Here is a 19,653-nt window from a genome sequence, read left to right on the forward strand (position 1 = left end):
AGACAACCAAGTACATGATGCACCCCTCTCACAATTGCACAACACTGAATAGGTGCATGTTAGAATAAGAATGTTGAAAGTGGAAAATTTTAGAATTTGAACAATATAAGATTGAATCTGAGAGCATTTTCAATCAGGGAAATTGTGTACCTGAATTAAGTATTGCCATATATATTAACTACACAAGTAGATGAATGAAGCCCTTTAAACAGACCAATGCACTTCATTGTATGTATAGGTGCAGGCAGATTTGGAAAAATTCCATAACAGAACCAACTACATGTTTCCAGTGAATGTTGTATCTCGATCTTGTACACCTCCAATGCTGATCCGGGTCCTTGTTACATAAACTTTAGCATAAATCCACTGATAATACCTTGGAAAGATGTTTATAAGGTGGTTTTATGAATATTTGTATTATTAGTGATCATATAATTATGCTAAGACAAAATTTCATTATAATACTCAGCATATTGATCAAGTAAAGCCTAAATATGAAGGGGGGGGCTTCAGCCCCCAAAGCCCCCCCCCTGGATCCGCCCCTGAGGGTAGAAGAGGGAGAACTTTTTCACTTCACAAGATTGAGATCAGCAGTCAAATACTCTAATAGAACAGCCACTGCAGTCACAATTAAGTCAGACTATACATGCATTGTAAGACAATGCCAGTTAGTATCCGTTTTATTTATCAGTCAATGCTGTTAGTAAATGATTATATTATCTCATGGGCAGCTCCAGGAATTTTGGTGACTGCATGGTTTCCAATTCAGACTCTATTATACATAGCACGTATACTGCGAGGCCTATAGCTACATAGCATTAGAGTAGATGCTGGTATTACAGTACTGGTCACTGCATATAGCCTAAATCCTACAGATTTGGTCATGTGAGACTAAATGTGGTAAGGCTTCAGCTTTTGTGGCATTGAGTTTTTATGAATAATGAGAATGCTTTCAATGTTTCATGGAAAGTGATCATAAGTCAATCACAAATCTAATTAGGAGAAACTGTAGATCTTTAGCAGGCATGCAGTGTGATGGAGCATGTAACTAAAGATTTATGACAGAGAGTTAAAATAGGGATTTGTGGTTTACATTACCACCCCTTTTTGTTTCATGGCATTTTTTCAGCAATCCCTATTCTCCCTCTTAAGTTTTAATTTTTTATTCATCTAGTTATTTTTATTATTTTGTTAACGAATAAACACAATACATCAAATGTATGAGAAAAACTCTGAATGTCACCGATGTTTCAGTATCAGTCAGATGTCTCCTAAGAATGTGGGTTGAGCTTAACAGTACACTCTTCTCCATCCTTAACACTATAGTTGTTAAGTCTCAGCAGCTTCAAAGAGTTCATATATAAGTGAAGTTCAATGCTCCTAGAATGATGGGTGCCACAGTTGCTGGTTGCTACCACATCTTCTTAATTTCAAATTTCAAGTCTGCGTACTTCTGCATCCTCTCCTGAAATTTAGAAGCCATACATCCATCACCAGGAACAGCAACATCTATAAGATAAATATGATTTCTACTGCTGACATAAACAATGTCAGGCTTGTTGTGAGGAAGGTGGCTCAATTGTAAAGTCCACACTGTAATTTGCTTCTGTTGCAACACACACACATGGCAGAGGCTTGTTATTATTATCACTAGGACAAAGTTAGGATTAGGGAACCTACGTAAATATAGTGTAACAGTGAAATATATACTATCACTCTGTATACAAGCAGAAGGAAAAATTAGCTGCATTAGGGATTAAAAAAGTGAAACAAGGAATGCTCATTTTTACTTGGTTAAATTTAGCCCCAAAAATCACTGCTATTTGAAATCGGCCACTATACTCAATGTTCAAAAATAATGTTTAATTTTTGAAACAGATTTCAGCAGCACTCAAGTGTAGCAACTATTAAAGGTAAGCAAGGAAATACAGCAGCTAAATAGTAGTGAAACAAGAGAGGTTGTCTATATTTGTAGATACACTAATGGAAATTTAATCGCTATACTTCAGTCTTTATATAACATGACTGAATTAGGGATTAAATGTATTGATGACCTATCTTGACTAAACTTTAGCTTTTCCTTGCTTTAGTTGTTTTGTTACTTTTTCTTTGATCACTAATCTAACTTAAAATTTCTAATTTTTCTTTCTACTTGTTTGTTCACTTTTTCATGACATATTTATGACTATACTAAACCTGCACTTACCACATTAAAAGAAAGAATGTCACTAGGCATGACATAAAATTAATTTTACATCTGAACACATGCCCCAACAATCAATTACTGAAAAGTGAAGTGTTCATAACGCTTCTTTTTTAGCTATGTTCCACCTGTTATGACTTACAAATGAAGAACAGCACAAGAAGAGTCTTTGTAATCAATCTAGTTGCTATGGACAATAAGCAGCTATGGTAGTCAACATAGTCACAGGGAAGGCATATCAAGTTGACACGTTGCATTGGTGGGACACAAAGGGGGAAGTCCATGATAGATGTATTGTACGTACTACAGTTAGTGAAAAGAAGGGATGAAACTAAGCTCGTGGCCTTTATCCATTGCAAACCTCCATGATCCTTAATACATAGTACTACCATCCCATGTGATATGACATGACATTAAATTGAGCTCATTCATAAAGTCAATGCCATCACAGGGTACTAAACAAGAAACATTATCAGGGGTGTACACAGAGGGGTTCAGAAAACCGCTTTGGAGTTTACACACTACTAAAATTGAGAAATTAAAAGTTCAGGTTTGTAGAATATGGAATCTATCATGAAGCAGAAAACATTAGAAAATTTTAACTTAGTAATAGTTTTTCACATGATAGCAACACTTGTAGTATTGTTCTGACCAACAATGTTTATTTTATTTATTTTATTTTATTATTACTTTATGTTGATGAGAAGATCGAGATACTCTAATAAAGCAGTCGGGCAATGTAAACTACTCTAATATAACAGTCACTTAGCTGTAATGGAAACTCTTTTTTGAAATTCCTACATACGATTATGTACTTAAGAGCAGCCAAATATCCTAACACACCTAGTCATTATGGGAGCTCTTTCTTGAGACAATGCCATAGTGTCCTTATTAGTGAGGATTTAGAAACTAGCACAATTTTAGGAAGCGCTTGACTGTTCAATTAGAGTATTGAATGTTCCATTATTGTATTTCTGCAGTTTCGGTACCACCAAAAAACTAATTTCAGCAATCTCATTCTGGCAGTGAGGATTGGCTAAGCCAAGGTTAGCCCTTCCTCATTTCCACGACTTATATGCTACAGTAACTACATGTGTACGTATATCCCACCATGTTCCATTAGTTGCACATGCAGACTGCCATGTACCACACTTGTATGACACTTTGGGATTATAGTAGTACACCACCTGTTGTTTTGCTCTTTTTAAGGGTTTGTTTTGTGTTCACTGATCATGCTCTCTTTATATGTCTTCCACACACATGACTATAAGTACCCTTGTACTATTTGCATATTCAGGAGGGGCTAAATTCCTGAACTAAAATCTATTTATCTGCGTGTCACACAAATGGAATCTAGGCAGGATTCGCCATTTTTAAGTTAGCAAATGATCCCTTTGTTTAGCTACTGTCGAACATACCATACTGTATCGGCTGTCTACTTGCAATATGGCATTATATCCAGTTGTGACACTTAAAGACTTTTTTAAGACTGGTTAGAGTGTTGCTGATGTTTGCAAGAGGGATAATGCCACCAAACTGCTTTGACTTCAAGTCAGAACGACAGAACAAGATCAGATAACATTGAAGCAGCTGTTTGATAGGGAAACTGATTTCACCGTTTACAAGAATGATCTGTGGGAGAGGTTTAAACCAGAGAGCAGGAAGGACCTTTGCCTTGCCAAGTTTCTAACTCAAAGCCAATGAACTTTTGGAAAGATGGACTGCTTTAAGCCTTCGTAAAACTGCAAGTTGATACACAGAAACAGCTATAGCCTTAATACCACACTAGGGACAATTGGATAATGTGCAAGTAGTGTTTGGAGTGACTTCCCTCTCTCCAAAAAAACCCATTCCAGTTAGTTTAGTGTATTTAGTGTACGTAATTGTCAGCATAGTTATCTAACTTAACTGGAATATGCAGACTCAAGTTCATCACGGAGCTCTATCATTTGCAACAGCACCTGCATCATTGTCTCTCTTGAGACTTCTTTACTCTAGCAACTATATTTGTGTCCAAATTGTAATTGCTGTTAGGTGGGCATGGCTTGTACAGGTAGGACTCTAACTCCAGGGTGGCGGAAACAGCTCCATCCAGTGTCTTGGGATACTTCTGCTGCACTCCAAACACTACTTGCACATTATCCAGTTGTCCCTAGTATTGTATTAAAGCTACAGCTGTTTCTGTGCATCAACTTGCAGTTTTGGGAAGGCTTTGCTGGCAGGAATTCTCAAATCCTCAGCTAAAGCAGTCCATCTTTGCAAAGTTTATTAGCTTTGAGTTTGAAACTTGGCAAGGTAAAGCTCCTTCCTGCTCTCTGGTTTAAACCTCTCCCGCAGATCCTTCTTGCAAGCGGTGAAATCAGTTTCCTTATCACACAGCTGCTTCAATGCTATCTGAGCTTGTCCTGTCATCCTGACTTGGAGTCGAAGCAGTTTGATTGCATTATCCCACTTCTTAACATCAGCAACACTTTCAACCAGTCTTAAAAAAAGTCTTTAATTGTCACAACTGCCATATTGCAAGTGGACAGCCAATACAGTGTGATATGTTTGACAGTAGCTAAACAAAGGGATCATTTGCTAACTTAAAAACAGCGAATCCTGCCTAGAGGCCGTTTGTGTGACACTCAGATAAGTAGATTTTATAATTTAGTACTGGAATTTAGCAGCTCCTGAATATGTAAATAGTACAAGGATACTTATAGTCATGTGTGTGGAAGACATATAAAGAGAGCATGATCAGTGAGCACATATCAAACCCTTAAAAAGATCAAAACAACAGGTGGTGTACTACTATAATCCCAAAGTGTCATGCAGGTGTGGTACACAGCAGTCTGTAGGTGCAACTAATGGAACAGGGTGAGGTACACAGTTACTGTAGCATATAAGTGGTGGAAATGAGGAAGGGCTAACCTTGGCTTAGCCAACCCCCACTGCCAGAATGAGGTTGCTGAAATTAGTTTTCTTGGGTGGTACTGAAACTGCAAAAATACAATAATGGAACATTCAAATACTCTAATTGATCAGTCAAACACTTCCTAAATATGTGTTAGTTTCTAAATCCTCGGACACTATGGCATTGTCTCAAGAATGAGTATGTACAGTACTACAATACATCTATCATGGACTTCCCCCTTTGTGTCCCAGTTATTTTCACCAATGCAACGTGTCAACTTGGTATGCCTTCCCTGTGACTATGTTGACTACTGTAGCTGCTTATTGTCCATAGCACCTGAATTGATTACAAAGACTCTTCTTGTGCTGTTTTTCATTTGTAACTCGTAACAGGTGGAACATAGCTGAAAAAGAAGTGTAATGAACACTTCACTTTTCAATAATTGATCGTTGGGGCATGTGTTCAGATGTAAAATTAATTTTATGTCATGCCTAGTGACATTCTTTCTTTTAATGTGGTAAGTGCAGGTTCGGTATAATCATAAATATGTCATGAAAAAGTGAACGAACAAGTAGAAAGAAAAATTTGAAATTTTAAGTTACGTAGATTAGGGATCAAAGAAAAAAGTAGCATAACAAGGAATAGCTAAAATATAGTCAAGATAGGTTGTCTATACCTGTAAATACATAATTTTAATCCCTAATTCAGTCATGGTTATATAGAGACTGAAGTATGGCAATGTCCATTAGTGTGTCTGCAGGTATAGACAACCTCTCTTGTTTCACTACTATTTAGCTGTTGTATTTCCTTGCTTAAACATAATGCCCTAATAGTTGCCACACTTGAGTGGTGCTGTAATCTGTTTCAAAAATTAAACATTATTTTTTTGAGCATTGAGTGGTGGCTGATTTCAAATAGTAGTGGTTTTGGGGCTCAACTAAAAATGGGTATTCCTTGTTTCACTTCTTATCCATGATGCAACTAATCTTCCTATACAGAGTGGTAGTATATATGTCACTGTTGCAATGTATTATACTCTATGTATGTAGACTTCTTAATCCTGACTTTGTCCTAGTGATAATAATAATAACAAGCCTCTGCCAAGTGTGTGTGGCAACAGAAGCAAATTACAGTGTGGAATTTACAATTGAGACAGACCACCACCTTCCTCACAATAGGCCTGACATTGTTTATGTCAGCAGTAGAAATCATATTTATCTTATAGATGCTGCTGTTCCTGGTGATGGACTTAAGTTTCAGGAGAAATTAAGAAGATGTCGCAGCAACCAGCAACTGTGGTACCCATCATTCTATAGGAGCATTGGGACCCATTCCAACTTCACTTACAAACTCTTTGAGCTGCTGGGACTTAACAACTATAGTGTTAAGGATGAAGAAGAGTGTACTGTTAAGTTCAACTCACATTATTAGGAGACATCTGATTGATACCTGAAACGTCGGTGACATTCAGAGTTTTTCTCATACATTTGATGTATTGTGTTTATTCGTTAACAAAATAATAAAAATAACTAGATGAATAAAAAATTGAAAATTTAAGAGGGAGAATAGGGATTGCTGAAAAAAAAAGCCATGAAACAAAAAGGGGTGGTAATGTAAACCACAATCCCTATTTTAACTCTCTGTCATAAATCTTTAGTTACATGCTCCATCACACTGCATGCCTGCTAAAGAATTACAGTTTCTCCTAATTAGATTTGTGATTGACTTATGATCACTTTCCATGGAGTTTGAAAACATTGAAAGCATTCTCATTATTCATAAAAAACTCAATGCCACAAAAGCTAAAGTATTACCACATTTAATCTAACATGACCAAATCTGCAGGATTTAGGCTATATGCAGTAGTCATTACTGTAATACCAGCATCTACTCTTGCTATGTAGCTTGCTACTATAAGTAGCTAGGCCCTTGCAGTATCCGTATGTATAATAGAGATTGAATTGGAAACCATGCAGTCACTAAAATTCCTGGAACTGCCCATGAGATAATATAATCATTTACTAACAGCACTATGACCACTAACTGGTACTGTCTTGCAATACATGTAGTATAACTTAGTTGTACCTGTGTTGGCTGTTCTATTAGAGTATTTGCGGACTGCTCATCTCAATCTTGTGAAGTGACGAAAGCTCTCTCTTTTCTACCCTCTATATAGCTATAAACTTTATGCTAGCCCTGTTATTGTGAAAATGTATACTCTACACATATATGACTCAAACTTATACGCAACATGTGATAAAATAGGGAATGAAAATCACAAGGAAAATTCTCCAGAGAGCACTCACTACTTTGACTAGGTGTTCACTATGAACCTATCATATTCAGCAGCATGTGTAACTCATTTTGCCACTTTACTATGAAATTTGCAGTAGAAAAATCCATAATTTATTCTAAAGTATGTAATTTTTGTATCATCCATGGAACAATGCGGCTATTAAACAGTTTGTAAATGCTAATAATATAAGATAGTCTGACACATACAGCTATCTGGTAAGTAATAAATAAACTGACCACAATGCTATTTTAAGTATGAAAAACTAATAGCTTTAACTGACCTAAGGCCATGCCAGTGTGGCTACATATATGCCATCATCATAATGAAGCTTCCAGCCGCTGTAGACTCTGACTTGTTGACCACATCAAGTAATATTTATACCCTACACGAACATACTGATTGGTGGTAAGTGTATCTAATCCAAAACAGCCAAGCTGTAAAAAAAGAGTGCGGCCCTCGAAAAGGCTATGGTGAAGGTGGCGGCCAAGAAATGGCTGTGATGGTAGGTTAATGGTAAAAATTTTAATAACGACAAATCAGATGAATTTGGTGCTGCTTGGTCTTGGCACAAAATTCACCTGAATTGTCGTTATTAAAATTTTTACCATTAACCTACCATCACAGCCATTTCTTGGCCGCCACCTTGGATTTCACATCTTTTTTCACTATAGCCTTTTCGAGGGCCGCACTCTTTTTTTACAGCTTGGCTGTTTTGAATTAGATTTCACTTCTTTTTGTATTTGTATACCCCTATGGCCGGCTTTGGGACTTTTTAAACCTATCTTTTTTCTTTACCACAGGAAGAAGAAAAGATGAAGCAGATGTACTTTAAATATTTCTGATTTTATCAGTAAATGTACAAATTATATATATAATACATATATGTATTACAGAACTCTCCATGGTGGTTTCTTTGTAACTGAACACTCTAGAAGTAGACTTCTTCTACCTGCGAGGGTGAATTGTTTGTAGCTGAACTATCTACAAGGTAACTTCTTCTAGCTGATCTCTCTACAAGGTGATTTGTTTGTAGCTGAATTCTGTACAGGTGATTTGTTTGCAGCTGAGCTCTTTACAGAATGGTTTCTTTGCAGCTGAACTCTATACAAGGTAACTTCTTCTAGCTGATGTCTCTACAGGGTCACTAGTTTGTAGCTGAATTCTCTACATGGTGGTTTCTTTGTAACTGAACTCTCTACAAGGTAACTTCTTTTAGCTGATCTTTCAACAGGGTGATTTGTTTGTAGCTGAACTCTCTGCAGGTTATTTGTTTGCAGCTGAACTCTCTACATGATGGTTTCTTTGTAGCTGAACTCTCTACAAGGTAACTCCTTCTAACTGATCTTTCTACAGGACAATTTGTTTGCGGCAGAATTTTCTACAGGGTGATTTCTTTGCAGCTGAACTCTCTACATGGTGGTTTCTTTGTAGCTGAACTCTCTACAAGGTGATTTCTTCTAGCTGATCTCTCTACAGGGTGATTTGTTTGTAGCTGAATTCTCTACATGGTGGTTTCTTTGTAACTGAACTCTCTACAAAGTAACATCTTCTAGCTGATCTTTCTAAAGGGTGATTTGTTTGTAGCTGAATTCTCTACAGTTGATTTGTTTGCAGCTGAGTTCTTTACAGACAAGGTAACGTCTTCTAGCTGATGTCTCTACAAGGTCACTAGTTTATAGCTGAACTCTCTACATGGTGGTTTCTTTGTAACCGAACTCTCCACAAGGTGACTTCTTCTAGCTAATCTCTCTACAAGGTGACTTCTTCTAGCTAATCTCTCTACAGGGAGATTTGTCGTAGCTGAACTCTCTACAGGTGATTTGTTTGCAGCTGAACTCTCTACATGATGGTTTCTTTGCAGCTGAACTCTCTACAAAGTAACTTCTTCTAGCTGATTTCTCTACAGGGTGATTTGTTGGTAGCTGAACTATCTACAAGGTAACTTCTTCTAACTGACCTTTCTACAGGGCGATTTGTTTGTGGCTGAATTTTCTACAGGGTGATTGCTTTGCAGCTGAACTCTCTACATGGTGGTTTCTTTGTAGCTGAACTCTATACATGGTAATTTCTTCTAGCTGATCTCTCTATAGGGTGATTTGTTCGTAGCTGAATTTTGTACAGTTGATTTGTTTGCAGCTGAGCTCTTTACAGAATGGTTTCTTTGTAGCTGAACTCTCTATAAATGGTGGTTTTTTTGTAGCTGAACTCTCTACAAGGTGACTTCTTCTAGCTGATGTTTCTACAGGGTGATTTGTTTGTAGCTGAACTATCTACAAGGTAACATTTTCTAGCTGATCTCTCTACAGGGTGATTTGTTTGTAGCTGAATGCTGTACAGGTAATTTATTTGCATCTGAGCTCTATACAGAATGGTTTCTTTGTAGCTGAACTCTCTACAAGGTAACTTCTTCTAGCTGAACTCTCTACATGGTGGTTTGTTTTTAGCTGAACTCTCTACAAAGAAACTTCTTCTAGCTGATCTTTCTACAAGGTAATTTGTTTCTAGCTGAACTCTCTACAAGGAAACTTCTTCTAGCTGATCTCTCTACAGGGAGATCTGCTTGTAGCTGAACTCTCTACAGGTGATTTGTTTGCAGCTGAACTCTCTACACGATGGTTTCTTTGAAGCTGAACTCTCTACAAGGTAACTTCTTCTAGCTGATCCCTCTACAGGGTGATTTGTTTGTAGCTGAACTATCTACAAGATAACTTCTTCTAGCTGATCTCTTTACAGGGTGATTTGTTTGTAGCTGAATTCTGTATATATAGGTGATTTGTTTGTAGCTTACAGGGGCGGATCCAGCAGCTGGCAAGGGGAGGGGCACAAACAGGCTAAGTTGCATGTAAGTGGTTGGATTCTCTTATTAGTTGCTGTATTTTTGAAACAGCCAATGATCACCTTTTTGTAGTGTCTCACTACTGATTTAGCCATTTTGCCTTTGCAGATGGTTGTGAAGTCTATTAATGTCTTGCAACACGATAATTATTTTAGAGGCGCTTATAGTACGCACGAAGGTACTAGGTGACAATTTTATAATTAGACTGATTTGCTTTGGTTTTAGGTGAATTTGTAATAATAAATGCTATTAAAATGTGCATATTTTCATGAGTTATAAGGCCTGATGTAAATTTAGTAGCTATTTTAACCAAAAAGAAGTAGCCTAGCTATGGCTACTCCACAAGGTGAGGTGAGGGGGGGGGGGGGGGGCATTTGCCCCAAATGCCCCATCCTGGATCCGCCATTGGCTTAGCCTTTTACAGAATGATTTCTTGGTAGCTGAACTCTCTAAAAAGGTAACTTCTTCTAGCTGAACTCTCTACATGGTGGTTTGCTTGTTGCTGAATTCTCTACGTGGTGGTTTCTTTGTAGCTGAACTCTCTACAGGGTGACTTCTTCTAGCTGATCTTTCTACAGGGTGGTTTGTTTGTAGCTGAACTATCTACAAGGTAACATCTTCTAGCTGCTCTCTCTATAGGGTGAATTGTTTCTAGCTGAACTCTCTATGGGGTGACTTGTTTCTAGCTGATCTCTCTACAGGGTGAACTTGTTTCTGGCTGAACTATCTACAGATGATTTGTTTGCAACTGAACTATCTACAAGGTGGTTTCTTCTAGCTGATCTCTCTACAGGGTGATCTGTTCATAGCTGAACTTTCTACAGGGTGATTTGTTTGCAGCTGAACTCTTTATATGATGGTTTCTTTGTAGCTGAGCTCTGTACAAGGTAACTTCTTCTAGCTGATCTCTCTATAGGGTGCATGACTTGTTTGTAGCTGAAATATCTGCAGGGTGATTTGTTTGTAGTTGAACTCTCTACAAGGTGATCCTTCTAGCTGATCTCTCTACAGGATGACTTTTTCTAGCTGAACTCTCTACAGGGTGATATGTTTACAGCTGAATTCTCTACATGGTGGTTCCTTTGTAACTAAACTCTCTATAAGGTGATGTCTTGTAGCTGATCTCTCTACTGGATGACTAATTGTTTCTAGCTGATCTCTCTATAGAGTTATAACTTTCTCTATATAGTTATAACATGTTTGTATAGCTGAACTCTTTACAGAGTGGTTTTTTTGATTGGTTGCTGAACTCTCCAACTACACGGTGACTTGTTTGTACTATAGAGTAACTTGTTTGTAGCTGAAGTTTCTACGGAGTGACTTACTTGTAGCTGAACATATTGCATAAAGTAACTTGTTTGTAGCTGATCTAGATGAACTCTCTACTGGGTAGCTATTTTGTAGCTGAACCATTTTATGTAGTGACTTGTTTGTAGCTGAATTATCTACAGAGTGACATGTTGTCTCTACAAGGTGACTTGTTTATAGCTGAATTCTCTTCAGTGTGACTTATAATGTTCTGAATCTCTACAGCAACATATTTGTAGCTGAACTCTCTACAGGGTGACTTGCTTGTAGCTGAATTGTCTATAAGATTAACTGTTTGTAGCTGAACTCCCTACAGAATAACTTGCAATGTCATATAATTCTGTAATGGAGTAAGTTATATACGTAGCTGAATGCTCTATTAGGGTGACTGTTCTATTAGAGTATTTCGATCTCGCATATGCTACACGTAGTTGGCTTTGGAATCATAACTCAGTGGTTTGTAATCCGATTACTCTGTACTACTGCAAGGAATTTCTATGATAAGTATTCCAGCTACACACCGATTTTCAGCTCACTGCTCTAAGCGGTTTGCCTGGTAGGCGTGAAAACTAATAGTTTTTTTTATTCATAAAAATCGATCGCGTAATTGTGACACAGGTTGGGTTTTGTGTCATATCTCGATGGCCTTTAACTGGATTTCTTTCAAACCACAAAAAGGCACTCCTATGATAGTTACTCCATCTACATAGCAATTTTCGGCTCATTCCTTCAAGCGGTTTACCCTGTGGGCGTGACAGACCTTCGACCTTATTTTACGCAAATAATTGGTCATAACTCCGTGACTGTTCATCGGATTCCTATCAAACGTGGTACTGAGATTCGCCTTAATGAGCCCTTTAAGAGCACCAAATTTCAGCCCGATTGGAGCACGCATTCGCGTTTTATGGCGGATTTTGCAAAGTGTGCGAAAAGAAGAAGTAAATACGGTCCGCAACGTGAAAAATGAAGTTGCAAGAAACAAATCCCCGACTATCGTAGTATGTTACCCTTAGAGCCCCATCACTAATACTACCCTTGGTTTGGAACTGAGTTCCCTTCGCCTCGCCCTCGGTTCCCTTGTTGGAGCAACACGAGGATTTTAATATCTCACGTGATTGATCTTTATTCCGTGCGCTCCAAAGAAGACGTCCAGAGCTCTCAGATTCTGAGTGTGATATCAAGTGTTGTTGGCCTACCAAACCATGTATAGAAGTGAGTAAAACTTCGCCTGTATTTTCCAAGGAGGCTGATTTTCTGCGGATGGGTCGAGAATTTTTTTTGTTCGAGGTGCTCTACTAGCCAAGAGAAGAGAAGCCAATCCTATCACATAAGATGGTAATGAAGTTGGATGTATAAGTATTCTACACACCAAGTTTGAAAGAGCTGCGACTTTTCTAACCATCTGGCTGGCAGAGATGAAATTTTCAGTGCAATGATCTTGGTGGGTTGCCTCCTACCTACTGTTACAAACTGTCTTCCTAGGAGCTTTAAATCACAGGAAGATCCAGAAGAACATCTGAGGTTTCTAAGAAGTGGTCAAATTCTTGACTTAAAGTTTAAAGGTCATTGCATGCTACTACTCTAATAGAACATTCAGTATCCTATAAAAAATACTATGTAGTTCAGTTTACAATTACCATCTGCTTTTGGATTGTGTAAATTGAACAGCTGTATAGATTGCTTGGAAAGTGTGCATTTTATGGACATTTAAATCTTAAGATGCAGTTGCTGGAGAGTCTAATAGTATTGAATTTTGAAATCCATGCCATTCATATGCTATGAAGTTGTATCAGCTGGAGCACTCTATTGCAGAACCAGCTCAGGTAATCTCACATTTTACATATACCTGGTTTTCTATACAAAAATTAATAATAATTATGTATCTCATGCAACTGCCTAAGCAAATAACAACTCATGTGCAGTATAGCCATAGTACTGTAATGCTGCTGTGTATATGGCCTATGAGTTTGTGAAATTATTGATTCATGACTGAGATATAGGTAAAGCAGAGCTTCACAGTTTTATTTGTCAATGTGGGTAGTCTATTACTTTATAGGTGTAGTAGACCAGTATTTTACACATGTTTTTACAGTGTCTTTTTATCATGTTTTGCACAGGTATATAGGGCAGGGAATCACAAGGCCATGGTCCCCCAGTTTTGGTGGTCAATTCTTGTAGCAAAAGATTAATCACAACTGTTAGTAGCTGCTTAATTTTTAAAGTAAAAATGGCCACCCAAAGTACTGTCTCAGAGCCCTGGGGCATGCATCCAGATGGAATCTGTGTATGTATGGGCTAATTAAAGTGGAACTTTTTACATTTAATTGCAAGCAGTTGATAGTTAAATGTAAGGAGATGTGCGTAGTTGAATACTTCCTTGAACACGTTAGTGTACTTTATTGTCCAAAGAATACATTTAACCTGTTGTATTGATTTCTGCTTGTCACAGGTCCATATACATTGGACTGCTCTGTGTAACACCACCTGTTCAAAATAACAAACTTATCTTGAAAATACTCATCAATCTGCACTGTTATCTGCTTTAATGAAGCCAAATTTCTGTTCAACTAGATCTATTAATTTTGTATCTCTGCCTATAGCTATGTCATTGTTCCCTTATCATATTTTTTGTTCCATTGATTGTTGAGTGCAGCTGTAATTAAGACGCTGTCAACAAAGTTAATAAATGCATGGCTAGAGCAGACTTAAAAGCATACAAATCACTTGGGGTATCAATTCAGCTAACTGGTTTGTAAAGAAATAATTGGCTATTAAGTTTGCACAATATTTAGCATATTGATGGATAAGAAACAGGTGATTGTGTTAATTTATTTAAGTGTATGATCATACACATGTATGATTTATTTATTGTCTGCCATGGATACTTACTGTAACTACATGTGTGTAATGTAATAGACTAATCGCACAATTTGTTTTTGAAGTGACCTAGCATGCGGGTAGGTTAATGTACGGCACACCTCACTGTATAGCTTTATAGGATGTGGAAAATGGATGCAGGAGCTGGAATTAGGAATGAAAGACCTGGCAGTTTGTCTACTTTTTGAGCACAATGCAACTACTGAATATAGATAAATATTATATAGAGTTAATTATGAAGGAGACTTTGCGGTGATAAACGTGCTTACTTATGCTCATACTTACAAGCTTAGTATGTACTAATTGTGCTACACTTGAAAGTTGTTAACACAACTTTATGGTAAAACAGTTTATTCCAGTCAGGGGCAAGGGGGAGCTGTAGCCCCTGTAAAAAAATATGGGGGTTTTCCCCCCTAAAATTATCTGTAACTGTGATGGAGAGCTTAGCTCAATGAGCCTTATCCGAAATTACGTCACAGACATAAAAATGTCCGCTGTAGTGTGGGGGCATTCGTAAAATTTGTATGGGCGACTATGGGACGAAAATTTTTATAAACGGCAATATCTCAGCCAAGAAGGAAAATATCAAACTGTAACTAGCAGGTATGGCTATAAGACATTACAATAAGTACGTAAAAGCGATTTTCGGTTGATTTTCAAAACAACGCTAGATTCCTATTCTTTCAGCAAATTTATCACCATACCTGTTGGTTAGAACTCGATATCTTCCGCCTTGGCTGAGATATTGCCGTTCAAAAAATTTCTCCCCATAGTCGCCCATACAAATTTTACGAACGTCCCCACACTACAGCGGCCATTTTTATGTCTGTGACGTAATTTCGGATAAGGCACATAGCATCAATATTTTGAGATACTATAATAGAGCAGTCAAGATTGAGATATCCTAATAGAGCAGTACAGTATTCTTAGAGCCATTAGAGGAGCAGTGTAGCTTGCTACACACGTAGTTATAAATAAGGAGATATAGTCTAGTTGGTGAAGGGCAACTATTGCCAGCAGGTAGTGACCTTTTTTGGTATTCAACTTACAGCTAGACCATGGCATCATCAATCTAGACCCCATCCCCCCTCACCCCCCTAAATAAAGGTGTGTGGTCCACCCTTACTATTCCTGCATTAAAATCATACTGCCAATCATTCCATGAACTATCATTAAATTCACAACTATCATGGACAATTCAGTTTTGGTGACTGCTTTCCAAAGTAATGTGAGTGAGATGATGAGTGTACAACAGGGAAGTGCAACACTTAGTGTGCTGGTCCTAGCATGAGATCAACTACATGGCAGGGGTCTGGAATTCCATCCTAGAAGACTTTTGTGATTTAACACCTTAATTGAGAGTGCTAATGACAAAATGGAAATTTTAATGCTATAAATTAACACTGTGTAACTTTTAAAAGTCTATACCACAAATGAAACTATAGCTAGATGCACTCCTACAATTACAACTAACTACACATGTCAACAATTAGTGAAAACTAGCAGCGATTCTATCATCATGTACATTGCAGAATGTCTGGGATGCCATCTCTGGAAGGCTACTTTACTTGTACAATAATCTCCCAACCACACTGCATGAGGATGTCAAAGTGCAATATGCACCTCAAACATTGCAGATTATACATATAGTTGTGTTCTTCAGTATGATTTAAAGCTATAGCCTTTGCCCTAAACATTCATTGAAGAAGTTGCTAGCTAGGTTATGCAGGATTATTGACATACATACATACATATAGTCACACATGCACATGCACACAACACACACATGCATCCCAGCTATAGACTAAAATATTGTATGCTTTGTGCTTATGTATGTTTTCTTGTGTGTATCTGTGCTTTATTCTCCCTAATGGAGGTCTGCACAGTACCAATAAAAAATAAATACATACATACATACATACACAAGGCCTTTGATCTGTATCTATATTATTTATACAGTAATATTATAATGACTGTGCAACTTTTATTAACTTAAGCAACTTGTCTACAGCTGTTCAATTAACACAAACAATAGTAGATGGCAAATGTCATGGTTGTTCTAATAGAGTGAATGTTCTAGTAGCTTACAATGGCCTTCTCGCTTTTTAACTTTAAAAGTCAAGGATTTTACCACTTCTTAGAAACCTCAGATGTTCTTCTGGATCTTCCTGTGATTTAAAGCTCCTAGGAAGACAGATTGTAACAGTAGGTAGGAGGCAACCCACCAAGATCATTGCACTGAAAATTTCATCTTTGCCAGCCAGATGGTTAGAAAGGTCGCAGCTCTTTCAAACTTGGTGTGTTGAATACTTATACATCCAACTTCATTACCATCTTATGTGATAGGATTGGCTTCTCTTCTCTTGGCTGGTAGAACACCTCAAACAAAAAAAATTCTCGACCCATCCGCAGAAAATCAGCCTCCTTGGAAAACACAGGCAAAGTTTTACTCACTTCTATACATGGTTTGGTAGGCCAACAACACTTGATATCACACTCAGAATCTGGGAGCTCTGGACGTCTTCTTTGGAGCGCACGGAATAAAGATCAATCACGTGAGATATTAAAATCTGCTTGTTGCTCCAACAAAGGAACTCAGTTCCAAACCAAGGGTAGTATTAGTGATGGGGCACTAAGGGTAACATACTACGATAGTCGGGGATTTGTTTCTTGCAACTTCATTTTTCACGTTGCGGACCCTAAAGTAGAAGAAGAAAAAAAACCCAAACTTTGGCCGCTCGTATCTCGGAAATGGCTGGAGCGATTCCCTTCAAATTTGGAATGTGGACTCCCCTACCTAGCCGGCACTTCTGTAGCAACTTTGGTTACAATCGGATAAGGAATCACGGAGCTGCAAAGGTGTGAAAATCGCGTTTACTTTCTTCCTGTAAATATACTCACGGTGTGCCGGTGTCACAGTGATATATGTTTCCCCGGGTAATGTGTTTCCCGCACACATATCCCTAGGGATCCGTGTTTCCCCGCACACATATCACTAGGGATCCGTGTTTCCCACCAAAAGCTGTCAGTGATATGTGTTTCCCGTAGCGATTTTTTAAATATTTCCCCGCACACACATATCCCAATGGCGGATCCAGGATGGGGCATTTGGGGCAAATGCCCCCCCCCCCCTCACCTTTTGGAGGAACCATACTTCTGATTAAAATACTAAACTTTATATGTCAGGGCTAGATCAATTAACTCATGAAAACGTGCAAATCTTAGTAGCATTTATAAATTCACCTGAAATCAAAACAAACCAAAGTCAAACTAACTGCGAAATTGCCCCCAGCACCTTCGTGCGTACTAAGCGCCTCTAAAAATAATTATCGTATTGCTGTAGTTTAAGAGATTCATAGCCTTTTACACAGCTTTAAGACTTCACAACCATCTGCAAAAGCCAAAATGTCAAAAATCAACAGTGAGACACTACTAAGTGGTGATTATTTGCTGCTTCAAAAATGCAGCAACTGGCAAGAGAAGTTCCCCAACCACCTAGCTACAACTCAGCCTGTTTGTGCCCCTCCCCTTTCCAGCTCCTGGATCCGCCCCTGTATCCCTAGGGATTCGTGTTTCCCCGCACATATATCACCAGGGATCCGTGTTTCCAACTCAGATATAGCCGTTGTGCAGTAACTCCAAGGTCTATATGGCTAGTTGCAAACAGTACGCGATCCAACCATTCAGTAGATATATTGCTATCTAGCTAATAGACACCCATGCATATTGCATGTATTTAGCTATAGTTAGCTAACTAGCTAACTAGCTACTATATAAGCTAATACAATAATTATACTAGCTAGCTATACTAATAATCAGAACTATAGTCATTTAAAATAAACTTTGTTGCTCTTCTCTGGACCTGCTCAATAAGTGTGATGTCCTTGACAGGGGCGGATATAGGATTTATAAAAGGGGGGACTAACTCAAGGTACTAATCTCTTGGGTAGAGGTGTACAAAGCACACAAGCACACTTCCCAGCATGCAAAGCATGCTGGAACTAGGGAGTCTGGGAGCATGCTGGAACTAGGGAGTCTGGGAGCATGCTGGAACTAGGGAGTCTGGGGGCATGCCCCCCAGGAAATTTTGAAAAATAGATGCTAAAATACTGCAATTTGGAGACATTCCCACATAAAATTCATAATATTTTCTGCCTGTAGATTATATATACTGCCTTTAGATTATAGGTATGGCTCTCTGAAGTATTTTGCTAATGGAAAAGTTTGGGTAGGTACAGACAACCAAGTACATGATGCACCCCTCCCACAATTGCACAACACTGAATAGGTGCATGTTAGAATAATGTTGAAAGTGGAAAATTTTGAAATTTGAACAATACAAGATTGAATCTGCAGCATTTTCAATGGAAATTGTGTACCTGAATTAAGTATTGCCTCACATATTAACTACACAAGTGGATGAATGAAGCCCTTTAAACAAACCAATGCACTTCATTGTATGTATAGGTGCAGGCAGATTCAGAAAAATTTCATAACAGAACCAACTACATCTTTCCAGTGAATGTTCTATTAGAATAGTTAGCTGATTGCTCTATTAGAGTATCTCGATCTTGTACACCTCCAATGCTGATCCAGGTTCTTGTCGCATAAACTTTAGCATAAATCCACTGATAATACCTTGGAAAGATGTTTATAAGGTGGTTTTATGAGTATTTGTATTATTATAGTGATCATATAATTATGCTAAGACAAAATTTCATTATGATTTTCAGCATATTGATCAAGTAAAGCCTAAATATGAAGGGGAGCTTCAGCCCCCAAAGCCCTCCCCCCCCCTCCCCCGGATCCGCCCCTGCTTGATATGGTTAGGTTTCCAAATCACTGAACAGCATATAACTTGCGATCTCACTAAGGAAATATACAAAGTTCTCTTGGCTGTCACTGTTTGATGCTTGCTAAAGCTGCGATGGAGCAGTCCTAGCATTCTGTAGGTCTTAGGGATTATGTTTTTGTAGTGTTGATCCCAAGATAGGTCTGATGACATTATAATACCGAGATCTTTATGTGAACTATTTGTTAAAACCTGTGTGTCAGCTATTTTGTAATTATAGTGATGACTTTTGCATTAATATAGGTGGACACTCTTTTATGGATTAAAGAACATATTATTTCTCGTACTCCACAAAGTTGCTGAGTCTAAATCATTTTGAAACAGTGAAATATCTAACAGTATTATAAATCTTGGTGTCGTCAATGAATAGTAAAGTTTTACTGAT

This window comes from Dysidea avara, chromosome 4 (genome assembly GCF_963678975.1).
Source record: "Dysidea avara chromosome 4, odDysAvar1.4, whole genome shotgun sequence".
Classification (NCBI taxonomy): Eukaryota; Metazoa; Porifera; class Demospongiae; order Dictyoceratida; family Dysideidae; genus Dysidea; species Dysidea avara.